Raw genomic sequence first — 15,218 nt, forward strand, 5'->3', positions numbered from 1 at the left:
CACTACAGCTTGGTCTCTCTTCCCAGATGTGGTAATGAGGGTATAAAAATTATATCTGTACAAATGGCAGAGGAGTCTTTTGCACAGGGCAAATGAAAGTATAAAAGGCTGTGGTGGGTTCAAGGCACAAAGCTGGAAGTGCAGCAACAAAGAGACAGTCACCCCACACACAGCAGCCTGGTCCCTCAGTCCTGAAGGCAGCCTGAAATTCATGAACCTAAGGGTGCAGATCAATGAACAGCTGCATACCAACAGTTTTACCCACAAAGTGGCAATGTGATATCCGTAACCATTGTACCAAGCCAAGGGCTCCCAGGCTGGTTGCAGCCTGCAGCTCATCCAACCTGCACACTCCACAGAGGTGTGGATGAAATGCTGGAGTGGTGGCAACAAGCTCCTGCCTACCTTACTTCCTTCTTTGCCATTGTGCTGGGTTGCTGTATGTGCTCTACATGGCTGTGTAGTAGAGGTATATATCTGCTTCCTTTTTGGGAAGACAGTAGAGCACCCTGGGTTTTATCGTCTGCTCTGGTTACAGCAGTTCCGTGTCCTCCTTTAGAAGAGGGAGACTGACCGATGTGCTCACAGGCTCCCTAGACTGGAAAGTTTACATGCTAGTCATACCGCATAGAGTGTGAGATCTCCAAAGCAAAGCACTCCTGACAGAAGTCACAGACAAAGGCAAAGCCACTACTCAGTTGAGTGAAGGTTTCTGATGTAAGCACAAAGGGTACCAAAGCTACGACTCCTTCCCAACTCTTCTCTGGTAACACAATGAGCACATGAAATCGCAGGTCAGAGGGCAGTCCTACTGACTTCCGGAAAACAACTTCTAGAAATGTAATGAACTCCAAATGTGGAAAAACAGGCTTTTTCATTCTCCTTTGTAATGTGGAGTGCAAGACCGTTTGCAACAATACACAGCTATTTGCAACTTGTTTGCTGACCCACATGTCAGGTAGGTAAAATATTCTTTATTTGCAGTCAGAAACCACTGTGTGCAATGTTTCCAGGCTCATATCAATAAACCAAGTTCAAATCCATTTTAAAATCTGACCTTTAAAACGACATAATGGGTTTCTCAGCGCATTGTATGAGAGTGATTATTTTTCCATAGTGGGTAATTTCAGATAATAACGAATACCACAACTCCAGCTAAAGAAGGAAACAAACTCCAGGAAAAAATCATGCTGCCTTAGACTTATGACAGTACCAGTCAATTTTCTTTAAAAAGAGATGTGCTTTTGCAAAGACTATCCTGCCTCAGTTTCCCTTCAAACTTCCAAATTCACCCCATTACTTCTCCCTCCCTTGTATCTTTTTCCTCTTCCCTCTTTAAGCAGTTTCTCTCTTACAGTTTTTACCCCTTTCCCCTACCTGCCTGCAGGGATACACCTTGGCTTTCCATTCCAAAAAACTCTTTTCCTCAGCAGTAACTGGTTTTCAAACTACTGCCTTCTCTCACCATCCTTCTTTCACCTCCAAGACTGCGGACTACGCTGTTTGCTTTCTCTACTTAATTTTCCTGTAATTAAATGGTGACCCCCTAAATCAGATATCTGGCTTATGCTTTCTCTCTCTTCCACCAAATTGGTTTTTTAAAGGCTGATGATGTCCTCCATCTATCTGAGTCCTTTGTACTGCTGGAAGAGTAAATAGCAACAGTGACCATTCACTCACGGGGCAATCAGGATTGCTCGGTCACCTGAGCACAACCAGAAGTATGATTCTACATACAGAAATGATCAATTGGAAACAAGAAACGATCAAATACAACCATGGGAGCATCACTATCCCAGTGTAGTTCTGCCTCTTCCTATCTGTGACCATCATCACATGCTCATCCTATCTCATGGCCAAGAGTAGTAGGATGATCAAAGTGAAATTAATCTAACAGCATTCATATGATACTTCTGTCCACTGCAAGAAAGCTCATCACCTACAGCCATTGCCGCTCTTTTACTCACATGGCTCAGAAATAAGACTCATAGGTATTGTGGTTTGAGAAAACTACAATACAATTTATTGTTGTTTAGACAATTATTATATCACCTGATGACCCCTCCCCACCTGGAAAGGGGAATCAGGGAACGCAAGGAAACACGAGGGTTGAAATATAAGTATATTTAATAGGATAAGACTAAATAATTAACAATAATACTAAAGAATCAGTGTTAATCCTGATACTAATATAAGATATACAAGGATTATACTCAGCCCATTCTATCAGCAGGAAGCTGTGCACTCCCAGCAGTGGGCAGCAAATGTCGGACACTGCGAGTGTGGAGGCTTCAGGAGGAAGGGAAGGGCTCAGGGGTCCGGCACTGGGGAAAGGAGTTCTCTGGACTGCTCCCATCAAGGGAGAGAGAGAGACTATGCAGCAAACTTTCTAATATATATTGAAGGTGACGTTCATGGTATGAAATAATCCTGTTGGCCAGCCTGGACCAAGTGCCCAGGCCTCGCTCCCCCTCATCCCTTTCCTGGCAAGGCTTGAAAACACTGAGACCTTGAATCCCACATAGCCTACCTGGCTATAAAGTAAATATTTTCACGAATTCAGACACTAGAGTCTTCTAAAAGTGCAGTTTCCCCAGCATTAGAAGAGAAATTAGTCCTGTGTTGCTCTACCCAGGACAATAGGAAATACTGAAGGCAAATGGATTGCCTTCGCATCATCCTTTGTGCCAGGAGTAGTTTAGCATCAGCTAGTGGTTAATAAGACCACCATTACACACAGACATTTGTTTTAGCAGATCAACAAAACCTCCCTGAAGAAATGTGATACCCTATTCTACAGAGAGACAATGGGGAAAAGGATCAGAGGTACAATTCAGTATCAACAGCAGTGACTTCATTGAAACTTTAAGAAGACTCCCCTATGTCCCTAAAAGACCACATCCTTAGCTGAAGTAAGTAAAAACTCTGGCTTACTCTGGAGCAATTTCATCCACAACACGCCTGCAGAGCTGTATACAGCAAAGGCACTCAGTTCTGTATCCACAGGGTGGTGAGGCACTTTTCCTGACCTCTTTCTTTACAGAGACTTTATCTCCTTTTTCCCACCCATCTCTCAATGTCGCAAATGGCCTGCTGTTGCCATTGACAACAGTCACACATGCTTTTCTTCCTGTCCATCTGGTGCTCTCTTTCCTTCTAATCCATTCATTCCAGCAATCCCCTAAAAGGTGGGCTTGGCTTTTTTCAGCTATAATCTCTCAAACCTACCTTTAATTAAGTACTTTTTCTTTACAATGTCTCGACCTATGTTGTAGACTGGATCAGAAATGGAAAAATGTAATGTTGTTTGGGTATTGGTGGCACTGTGTAGGTATGCGGTGTTCCACAGATTACTTAATTACTGCTAAAGCCTAGTTCAGCTATGAGGCTGGTTGTTAGCTATTCAGATCTCCCGATTACAGAAAATTTCCTCTGCTTGAACCTCGAGAGTGTATAAACAGTCTACAGGCAAGGTTTTTAGAGTCACCACAAAGGCTTCCACCCGGTAGAGTTTTTTAACATGGGATGGTGATGTTACATAGCACACTGAAATGTACTTACTGGAAGAGTTGCAACACTTATCATGCATGAGGCTTATGCAAGTGTTGTGTATTGGCTTAGGCTTTTTAGTATGGGTGACAAAGTGAGTAATTTTAGGACATGGACTGTCATCTTCCATGGGAAATGGAAGCTGGTAACTCCAGAGAAGACAAATATGCTTAGTTTTGGGAGGGGATAGAGGAGGGAGTGAGCCAACGGTTTGCTTACCCTGAAATAGTCCTGGATTCCCAGGTTCTACCACATCTATTTTAATCACGTTTGCAGTGTGGTAAGTCATGTTTGGCCATGATGTGAGCAGCAACGCAGTGAGACTATTTGTGCTGTTCTGACAAACGCCATTAAAATAGCATCAAGATGATGAACTACTAATTCATTCAGCAAGAGTCTCTCAGCTTGCAGAAACTCTAAATAAAGAGACGGAGGGAAAACAAACAAGCAAAGACACAAACCAGCCAGAGCAAGTAGGAAGATGAGAATTAAAGCCACAACTAGCTGCATAAAAGCCAAAAATCCCAGAAACTATGCCTTATAAATTCCCAGTAATACTGCTACCTGAGCACCCTCTAGTGGTACATGGTGGAGAATAAACAGCTCCAGAGACGAAAATGTGATCCCACAGGGGAAAAAATAAGCAGAAGATGTACTGTCTTGTTGACTTTGTTTGGACAATTAATCACTGTATTTGTGTTTCCATTTGGAAGACATGGAAGTAATTCAACATTCAAACCCAATTTTTTGTTTATCTCCTGGCATTGTGTTCCCAGCATTTCCTTAATTTTCATGTAATCTGTCTGGTTAAAGCTTCCGTTCATTTAGAAGTATTCCATCGATTTGTTTTAAACTCATTTTATTTGGAATGGGAGATTAGAGTCAAATGAAAATTAATAAGCTGGTATAACAATACAAAGGGAAGATACAGAGGGAGAAGAAGTGACTCCAACTGATTTCTAATCCCTGTGGTGCCAAGGTATATTTTAACTTAACTGCAGATACACACTGGACTTGTTTGACCTGAAGACAAGGCATTTAACCTGGAAAAGGAGTGGAGACTAGTCTAATCATGCAGTGATCACACACATCACAGGTTTATAGTTCGGTATATGCACAGAGTATTCTTCATGTTTGCTCTTTCCCACAATTTTTTTGTCTTACGGTTTGTTATCAGTTGGGTTCAACATACAAAAAGTGTATGCTACTAAGACTATGATACTAAAATTATGAATTATTTTTACTGCACAAAAAAATAATAAAAATTCATCCCAGATAGCATGAGATCTCTTATTTCATATGGAAATCTCCTATACTTACAACATTTCTAGATCCACCTGACATTACTCCTGGAGACTTTGCCGTAGTGAAGGCACCTGTCATCAGAGTTGAACTGGTGGTGCCAGACAAAACTTCACGTCTTATGTTCTCCTACCTCAGGCACTGTGGGCGACCTCCTTCATGGCAGCACTAGCCTATGCAAAGAGAATGGCTTCAAGGAAGACAGATATCTGTAACTACGGGGAGGCTTAACACATTGGAGCATCAAATTAATCCTACAGCAGGCCATAGGCTCCTTGAAGAAAGACGGGACCATAGATAAGGATCCCTGAAGCTGCGATATCTGTCTTCGGTGCCTGTCTTGCCAAGTGACCAGATTTGGCCAGTAATAACAAACAATGGTGACTCCAGAAGGGAAAAGGCAGCTCTGTCAGACTGCATCCCCAAGGGCTCCTGGCCTGTTTGCGGACGTGTGAATGAAGGCATCTCTATTAAAATAATCACACAGCTGAAGACATGCCTTACCCTCAACAGGCCTTCTTCTCACAGTGTCAGGACTCTTGCCTCCACCCCCTCTTTTTTTTCCTCCTTGGGGAGCACGGAAAACACACCACACCTCCACCACACCTTACCTTGCTGAGCTTCTGACACAGGGGAAAAATTTGTTGATAAGTATATTGCTGTTGATTCCTATGGAAAATAAATGTGTTCTCAGGGTTATGGCTTGAGAAGAGAAAATCGGAAAGATCTTATGTCCTGGATGAAAGGCATGCAGGACAATTACTCTCCTAAGTAATTAAAAAATCCAGGGTAAATTACCCCTCCAAAACTGGCTTCAAGCTGGAAGGTGGGGATCTAAATTCTGGAATATTTCAGACAGCTCACAAAGTCTTGTGACCTGACTATTGTTCAGAGTTCTGAATACAGCCATGATCCACTAAAAATGCATATTCCATCTTCACCAGTCATCTACTGAAGGAAAAATCCCAGAAAACCCCAGAAAATATGTCTAGTTTCCAATTATCTCTTACTTTTTCATCTTCTCCTTACATACGTGAGAGAAATAATTTTACCTTGATCATAAGATATGCAGCCAGAGGGGTCATTTAAAATCTTTGGTGGAGCATGTATTTGAGAAATACAAGCAGAAAAAAAAATTTCATTATAGTTAATTACAGTTAAAATGGATTTGGAAGAGAAACTGCTCATATTTTAAAGGCAGCCATGAAAAAAATGTAACGAGAGTCACATCCTGATCCGTACTTACCCTGTTTTGCATTGGTGTAACCTTCCTGCCTTTGAAAGAGTTTCTCTCCCTTTATACTCCTCTGAGTGAGATGAGAATCAGGCCCATAGTCTACCTGCCCACCCTTGCCATGATGATGATGATAACGATAATGAAAAAATTAATGGACCTGGAGTCAGTATTAAAAATTGCTTGTACCTAATACTAATTTTCCTCACGGCTGTGAAGCCCTCTTTTTGACGAGAAGGAAAACAGGACAGTTACCAGCTGTTCACATAATGACGAACACTAATAAGGGAAGACATGCATGTTAATGAACTGGGGGAGGAGAATCAGAGGGGGCACTCATCAGTGTGCAGCTGTAAGTGCAAATCCTTCCTCTGAGTATTTTGGAAATCTGATGGCATGTCATGCTGGCAAACAGGCTTGAGACTGAAATCAGTCCCAGATAAGGAAAACAAACACTTCCAGAGTCTGCTTCCAGCCCTGACCAGGTGAAGATCAGCCTGTCTTTCACCATGCTGTTAACAGTATTAGGACAGGTATTTTCACCACATGTGACATCCTCTATAAAATTATTATTACAGTCACAAATGAACAGTCAAACAGAGATGACCTCATGGGTCCGGCAGAAAATAACAAGTGAAGAAAGAAAGAGACGTGTGGATCAGCGCTGGAGGGAGAACAACAATGCCTTTTGTACTCTCTGGTCTGTACATCACACAAACAAATTGAAGCTTAAAGGCTTGCTTGCATGCAGAGTTGTAGGGTCTTCTTTCAAAGTGGGATTTAAAACCTGATGTAGCTGATTTAGTGCAAAAGCCAGTGAAAATCAGTCTTCCCTTAGTTTAAACCCAGCTCATTTTCATTAGGTTTAGGTCAGACAAGCACAGGCTTATGCCGATACATGCCATTCAGCCAAAAGTAAGGTCTGCATATAGGCTTACAGTGCTCTGACGCACCCACCTCAATTATGGACAGACAAAATCTGCTCCCAGGTCTTCGTCAAAGCGGTGGACTTCAAGCTACCACAGGTGCAGAACCCCTGCTTGCAATTCACTTCCAGTTCTCTGTAAACAGTATGAAAGGGCATTAGGTTCTTAGAGGACCTCAGCAACATGAACCCTGGCAGCTTGATAAGAAGATAAATTTGTTCAATTTGTCCATCCTGAGCAATCTTAGTAGACAAATCATCAAAACAGAGCGATGTTAAAGGGTAGGTCTGGAGAAAGAGGCCTGCTTATAAAAAGAAAATCTTGCTCCGGAGCTTCTGACCTGCTGAAGATTGCTTGGCCACATCCACAGGTGCCAACACAGAGACTATGGATTATAGTTCCACATAGCCAGAGGTAAGATTGACAATATGAAGGAGAGTGTTTGGTGTAAAACAGAATAGGTGATGTAAAAACGCATAGCTGGGCCTATGCTGATTTACATCAGCTAAAAATGCCTTTGGGGTTTTTGATGTGTAAGTAAGTCTTTACAAAAGGGTTAACATTTCATGGAAGGATGCTCACTTACTAGGTTTTTATTTCTCAGTAGCAGATGTGGCACTTAAATCAGTACTGCAAGTTGTTATATCAACCTCTATGTCAGGCTCAGATTGGAGAGAGGCTGCTGGAGACACGTTCCCTCCTGATTAATATGAATATAGAGCTTTTTTGGTTTTGGTTGGGTTTTTTTTTTAATCTTAATGCAGAGGAGACTGAAGAGAAACATTTACCATCCTAGCTCTGTTTCTACAGGAAAAACGTATGCTGCACAGCAGTCAGCACTTCTCAGCAGGAAAAACTGAGACCAAGAACACGGAGAGATGTGAAATCAGAGAAGAAATTGAAAACATGATCAAGGGAGATAAATTAGAAAAATCATTTAGAAAAACTCAATTTCCTAGTAAGTTCTAGTTAGTCTCACAGAATGCACTGAAATGAAATGCAAAACAGGGAGTCCAACTCCATCAAGATGCAAAGGTTGCACAGTATGGAAGCCAGTGAAATCATATGAATTCATTTAACTCTGAAAAAGTCTTCAGAAAAGTAAAAGCTTCTGTTGCTTTTGCAAATGGCTATAATGGCTGAGCCTGAGAGATGTATCAACAAGAGGATGAAATGCAGAGTTAAAAAAAGCCCGAAACTCAAGTGTTTTAAAACTACAGTTGAGGATAGAGAGCACATCAAGAGGTGAACTGATCTGACGCCTACCTGACGCACAAGCTGATCCGTACCTGAGTAATCCAACAACACTGCTAGGTTGCTCCTGTACATGTTCCCTGCAGCACGCAACAGCAGGGAGAATAGGACTGGAAGAAGCTCCAGGAGATCTACCCTGGCTACCCTCTTGGAGTCAGGACCTGGTACAAGACGAGGAGACATTGGGGACAGCTGTCCAACTCGCTGCTATAAGCTTGCACTCTGCCTAGAGATTTCATTACATTGGCCCTTGGAAGGGTAAAGTTTTCCAAACCCAGTCATTTTTTCTGCATATTAGGCTCGGTTATACTTGTTCCTTCCCTCACGGATTTGGTATACAACTGGTTACCATCCTCTTCAACACCATGCCTCCGAAGTCTTTGGCCATGTCTATTCTCTACTCTTTTTTTTTTTTCAAAGACAAACAAACCAAAATCTTCCTAGACAGCCCAACAATGTATTCCGGTCCTCCAGTCATTCTTGCTGTGGTCCTCCAGACTACCAGCTTCTGGCACAGTACAAGGTGGGTGGTGGGAATGCACAGAAAAAGAGGTTTCTGAAGGCCAGGTGAATGCTCAAGCTGTTTAGACAAAGCTGTAAGTAATCGGGGAAAACACTGCCATTCACTTGGTGAAATCAGCCTTTGCAGAATTTCTAGAATTCTTCCTGCATGCAGACCAAGGGCTTGGTTCTGCAGAAGCATGAAGGCAGAGATGTGTAAGTCACTCCTCCAACCTGAGGAAACCCAAGTCTCTTGTGCCCCTGATCATCAGCCAGACAAGTAGTTGCATTTTCAGTCGCGACTGCAATTATAAAAGGGTGTTGAAGCCACCAGATTGGTGACAACAGACTCTTTGCACCCCTTCAGTCTGCCTCTGCCTCAGATCCCCATAACAGTCCATGTCGGGCCAGTGCAGAAATCTCTTCTGCACCTGGGAAGTGTTGTGCAGGTGAGCTCCTCTGTGCCACTGCTCTGTAATCCCCATTGATGTAGCCATGCTGGAGATTAAGTGGTCTCTACATTTTGCACTCCTGGTAATAGTGTCAATGCCCTACAGGAACGAGACAATGGTATGCCAGTGCATAGCTACTGTGTGACCACTTCTGACAAGAAGCAACAATGAAAAGCACAGAGAAAATTTAGAGCAGGGAAAATTTATCCACAGGGAGTTGCAATTCTCAAGGTTGGAATTTGGTTGAAATACTTCCATGTGTGCTGAAAACCTTATGGAAACTTTAACAGCCCAAAGAAGTTAAGATCTTGGATTTTCACCTCTTCTGGAAAACTGCAGCACAGTAAGATACTGGGCATGTACTGATCAGAACCTTCCAAGATTGGTTTTGGACATCAAAGCACTAAAGCATGTCAATTGACTTTAAATACATGAAAAAACAACAGGACAGCCAACATGTCTTCACCTAGGGCAAATCATGCCTGAAAAATTTGGTGGCCTCCTACAATGGGGTTACAGCCTTATTAGTGGATAAGGAAAGAGTGACTGCTGTCATTTACCTGGATTTGAGCAAAGCATTTGATACTGTCCTGCAGAACATCCTTGTCTCTAAAGTGGAGAGACACATGGATTTAACAGGTGGACCACTCAATGGATAAGGAATTGGTTATACCCAAAGACTTGCTATCAATGGCTCAATGTCTGGGTGGAGACCAGTGATGAGTCGTGTCCCTCAGGGGTCTGTACTGGGACCAGTATCACTTAACAGCTTTGTCAGGGACGTGGACAGTGGAAGCGCACCCTCAGCAAGTTTGCAGAAGGCACCAAGCTGTGTGGTGTGGTTGATACTCTAGAGGGAAGGAATGCCATCCAGAGGGGCCGTGACAGGTTTAAGAAGTGGGCCCATGCAAACATAATCAAGTTCAACAAGACCACGTGCATGGTCCTGCACCTGGGTTGGGGCAATCCCAAACATGGATACAGGATGGGTGACGAGTGGATTGAGAGCAGCCCTGCAGAGAATGACTTGGGGGTACTAGTGGATAAAAAATTGAATATGAGCCAGCAATGTGCGCTTACAGCCCAGAAAGCCAACCACATCCTGGGATGAACCAAAAGAAGCACGGCCAGCAGGTCAAGGAAGGTGATTTCTGCCCCTCTACTCTGCTCTGGTGAGACCCCACCTGGAGTGCTGCATCCAGCTCTGGGACACCCAACTTAAGAAGGACATGGACCTATTGGAATGGGTGCAGAGGAGGACCATGAAGATGATCAGGAGATGGAGCTCCTCCCCTATAAGGAAAGGCTGAGAGAGTCGGGGCTGTTCAGCCTGGAGAAGAGAAGGCTCCGGGGGGAGCTTATAGTGGCCTTCCAGTACTTAAAGGGGGCCTACAGGAAAGCTGGAAAGTGTGGTGAAAGGACGAGGGGTAATGGTTTTAAACTGGAAGAGGGGAGATTTAGATTAGATATTAGGAAGAAATTCTTTACTGTGAGGGTGGTGAGGCACTGGAACAGGTTTCCCAGGGAAGTTGTGGATACCCCATCCCTGGAAGTGTTCAAGGCCAGGCTGGATGGGGCTTTGAGTAACTTGGTCTAGTGGGAGGTGTCCCTGCCCATGGCAGGCATGTTGGAACTGATCTTTAAGTTTAACTGATCTTTAACTCATCTTTAATCTTCCAACCCAAAACATTCTATGACTCTATGAATCTGTGACTTCAAAATAGTAGGTGAATTTGAAATCAAAAGAGAGTAATTTATTTAAGTGTTGGCACCTCTTGCTGCAGCTTCTTCAGCCTCATGTTCATGCACTAGTTGCAACTGCACTGCTGTAGCATGGATGTTGCAGTGCAGGCAGCATGTGTATCCTAATGATGAAAAGAAGGGATGGTCCAAGAAAGAGTATGGACTTTTTGATGCAGGCCAGAAGATGTGAAGAGGAGTCGTGAGTGGGGAAAGGGAAAGCAAAGAGAAAAAATCTGATCCAATTGCTTGCTAGCTAAGTACACTCCCTCCTGTGCAATAAAAGCTGTAGAGGGGCTTTTGAACTAAAGAAGGCATGAGAATATAATTATACATTAAATCATGAAGCAAGCAATCTACATTGAAACAACACTGTTAGCATCATGCAGTTAAGCATTCAACAGCTGGAAATTCTGATAAATGTTCAGACAATTGTAGTTCTTGCATTTCTCGAACACTTGAGGGCCTGACTACAATGTTAACAACGTACTCTTTGTGTTGATTTTGTGTGTGATATATCAGTGTGCTCAGTCAGGTTTTGGCTACTACCTCCCATTCTGAGGATCTAGGGCTGGGGACCTATTTCTCTTCTTATTAATACTAGCGTAAATTCCAAGTAACTTAAAGAGACACCATCATAAAAAAACAAACAAGCAAAAAAAACCCCTAACAGATGCAAGCCATCAATAAAATGATACCCTATTCCTACATAATCAACAGAAACTTAAAGTGGCAAGTAGTGAAAACTACCACTGCAAAAGCCTAAAGTGAGGACTACTATCTTCATTTTGTAGAAAATGATTTTTTATTCTAAATGAGCCTTGTAGATTCCAAAATATGCTTTGTAAAATCATTGCTAATTGTCAGACGATTGAGTCACTCCAACTGAAGCCAGTAAAAAATCATGCAACTGCAGCTGTCAAGAGTTATGGATTTTAAGGCTCTAGACTATTTAACAGCATGTAAAAGAATATAAAACATGTCATTATTCAAATGAGAAAGGCGCAATCTGAAATGTGCAGTGTTTTGAAAATAAGTAAGCATCCTGACACCTGTAACATTGCTGCAATTTGGCTCGCACTATGATTACACCAACTATTAGTGCAGCTGTCACCCAAAATGCTGAATACAAGCAGGGGGTAAATGCTTCATTTAGGTGAGCAAACATACCAGGGCTTCTAAATGAATGACAATAGAAAGATTTTCCTTGGCTAACTGCTGCGGTACCACACATCCAGTTTGGCAGGAGGATGGTGCCGTGAAAGAGGAACACATTTCTTAGTTTGGAATTGTGTTGTTCCTCCAATGTCTGACATAAACATTTTAATTCCTCCTCCAGCTTGCAGAGTTAGGGCATGTGTGTATGTGTGTAGACTTCTGTACCAACACCCATGCTATGATCTATTTACTAACACTGGCCTACGAGCATCTGGGGCCAGATGATTAGCTGATGGAGCTTAGCATGCACTCACTGAAGACACAGTGACACCGCAGTTGAGACTCCTGCCCTTATATTCCAGAATTTGTAGGCTGATCTTTAGAGCTCTCAAACCCAGGTACATTGTCTGTATCCATGACTGCATAATAAAAACTTCTTTCTTTCAAAGCAAAACAAATAAAAATTAAGGTGAACAAAATGACATGACTCATTAGTTAAAATCCCCCAAGAAAACACATTCTTTACCTAAATCAGTTGTGGCAGCTATTAATAATCCTGCCAGCTGTTACAGGAGGCCTCTTCAAGTGTACTGAGATCTCAACTTAAAGGTCTCCTGACAATGCATCCACTGCAGCATTTTAAAAATGAGCCTTACACTCAGTTAAGCCTTCTTAATCTTTATTTGTAACGACTAAAGTGATTTATCTAGGCTTCAACAGTTCATTAGTTTTAATGGTGAATACTGGGAATTTGAATATTACCATAGCCAGGTGTCAGTAGTGTCTAGGGGAAAGGAAATACTTTCCCGAATGCAAGCCACAGGACTGCGAGGAAACAGGTGAGGCTCACGTCACGTTTTGTAGACAGTTGTTTAAACATTTTTGCAATGTTCCACCATCCCTTGAATAACTCCAAACATACAGCCTTGGAAGAACCAGCTAACCTTGTTTTTTGCAAAAGGTCTGAGGAAGCACAAGCAGCGGCTACCCAGAGTGAGAATGATTACAAGCTTAAAACCACATTCAGTTTTCACTCAACTCTGGCTGTGGCAAATTCAAAGTAAATGGGTATTTGAGCAAACAAGGTGCTGATTTCAACCGTCAGCCTGGTGGCAGGGTCTCTGCTGGGTGCCACATGTACAGACACGTAGGAAAACAAATACAGCTGAAACTCACGGTGATCTTTCACAAGTATTTCTCCATCAAGCCAAAACATATATAGAATATCTCAATCCATAATAAACTCCAAACCTTGCAAATTCATCAGAAGAGCTATCCTTCTTTAAATACCTTCAAAATCTGACACTAACGACATGTAGTGGATACAGCTATTTTAAAGAACTTGTAATTTTCCTCCTGGTGTGTACTACGAGTGATTTCCAAGTCTAGTCTTTGCTGTATACAGATGTCTAAAATGAAGCATTTATATGGTAAAATGACAAATGGAACTACTGTCTCAAAAAAATCATACTTTTCAAGAACATCCCAACCACACTCTCCTTCTCGTGAAGTGCTTTAAGAAAAGCTCTAAAAAGCTGGATGGGGGGGCCTTGTCCACCCTATTATCTTGTGCTTAACCAGAACAAGCACAAGCAGCCCATCTCTAGTGCTTCCTGGTTATCATTTCCACATCACACTGACCTCCTTTGCAGAAAGCTTAACAACTGCTCACGGTCAAATAACCCAGCCAGCCAGAAGCTCTGCTCTCCCACAGCAATCATAACCAGAAAACCCAACCTCTTGGTTGACACAGATCAGAAAATCCCTCAAAAATACCTCCAAACAGAAAACATACCTCAGAAACACCTCAGCGTTTTTGAGTATCTCTAAAGAGGGAATGAGAACAACTATTATTATTCCCATTATGCAGACAAAGAATCGAACAGAAAGATTAGGGTTTGCCATGGATATTAAAGAACTGCAACTATAATTTAGTTTCACGCTAAGCCTTAACTCAGCATTGCTGGGCACTTTAGAGGGTACTCCTGGAGGTAGTACAGGCTGAAAAAACAAATCCAGAGGGCAGTGAAATGGTGGTTAACCCAAGTAACTATCACAGTTTTATTTAATCACCACTTTGATTATTTTTTTTTCAGTGGGTACAAAGTAGCTAAATGAAGAAAACTGATGATCTAAATTTGGCAGGGGAAACAAAAAGGAAGAAGAAAGCGAAGGACTGCAAGGGGAAAAGGTTGAAGGTGAGCATGTTAGTGCAAGACTCAAGGAGCCACAAAATCTAACCTGACCATTTGTGCAGACGTTCTCGTCTCACAAAGCCCAACAGTTGAGGTTTGGCCAAAGCATGCTGCCTGCCGCAGCAACCAGGCTTGACCTAAGACTAAGACAAGGCCAGTCCACCGTCGCCCTTGGTCACAGAAGGGAGGGAACATGTAGAGAGAGCAGAGGGAGGCTGGGGAGTAGGGGCTGTAAGGCATTTACAGCAGAATGGCAGGGAACGGGGGATGAAGAGTCAGCTCTTGGTGGGACGAGGTGCTCTGCTGGCCCCAAACTGGCTGTGGCTACTGCTATGCTGGCTCCCTTGGTGAGCTGCGCTGGCTCCTCCTGCCATTTCTTTCTCAGTATCACTCCTGAGACTCCTCCACTCATTCTTTCTAGGGCTGCCCAGAGAGGTGGTGGAGTCTCCATCTCTGGAGACATTCAAAACCCACCTGGACGCGTTCCTGTGCAACCTGCTCTGGCTGACCCTGCTCTGGCAGGGGGTTGGACTAGGTGATCTCCAGAGGTCCCTTCCAACCCCTACCATACTGTGATTCTGTGATAATTCCTGATGCTGAATGTTCAAAAAAGTCATGTGGATGTCTTTTTAAACTGGTATCCATGGTTCTTGTTTTCTTTTGTGGCTGTTGAGCCTCTGGTCGCCTTGTCCTCCTGTGATGGATTCCTTACTCCCGCTGCTCCAGAGCTCCAGGGTACCTACCACTCAGGGGAACACCCCAATTCCCTGCCTCTCCCGGACCTCCCGAGCCCGCAGCCCTAGCGGGAGGTGGCGGGGAGCGGAGGAGGAGGAGAAGCAGTCCTCAAGCGAGAGGCGACGCACGGCCCCCGGCGGCGGCGGACCCGGCAGGCCACGCTGGCTTCCTC

Source organism: Larus michahellis, chromosome Z, assembly GCF_964199755.1.
Source record: "Larus michahellis chromosome Z, bLarMic1.1, whole genome shotgun sequence".
Classification (NCBI taxonomy): domain Eukaryota; kingdom Metazoa; phylum Chordata; class Aves; order Charadriiformes; family Laridae; genus Larus; species Larus michahellis.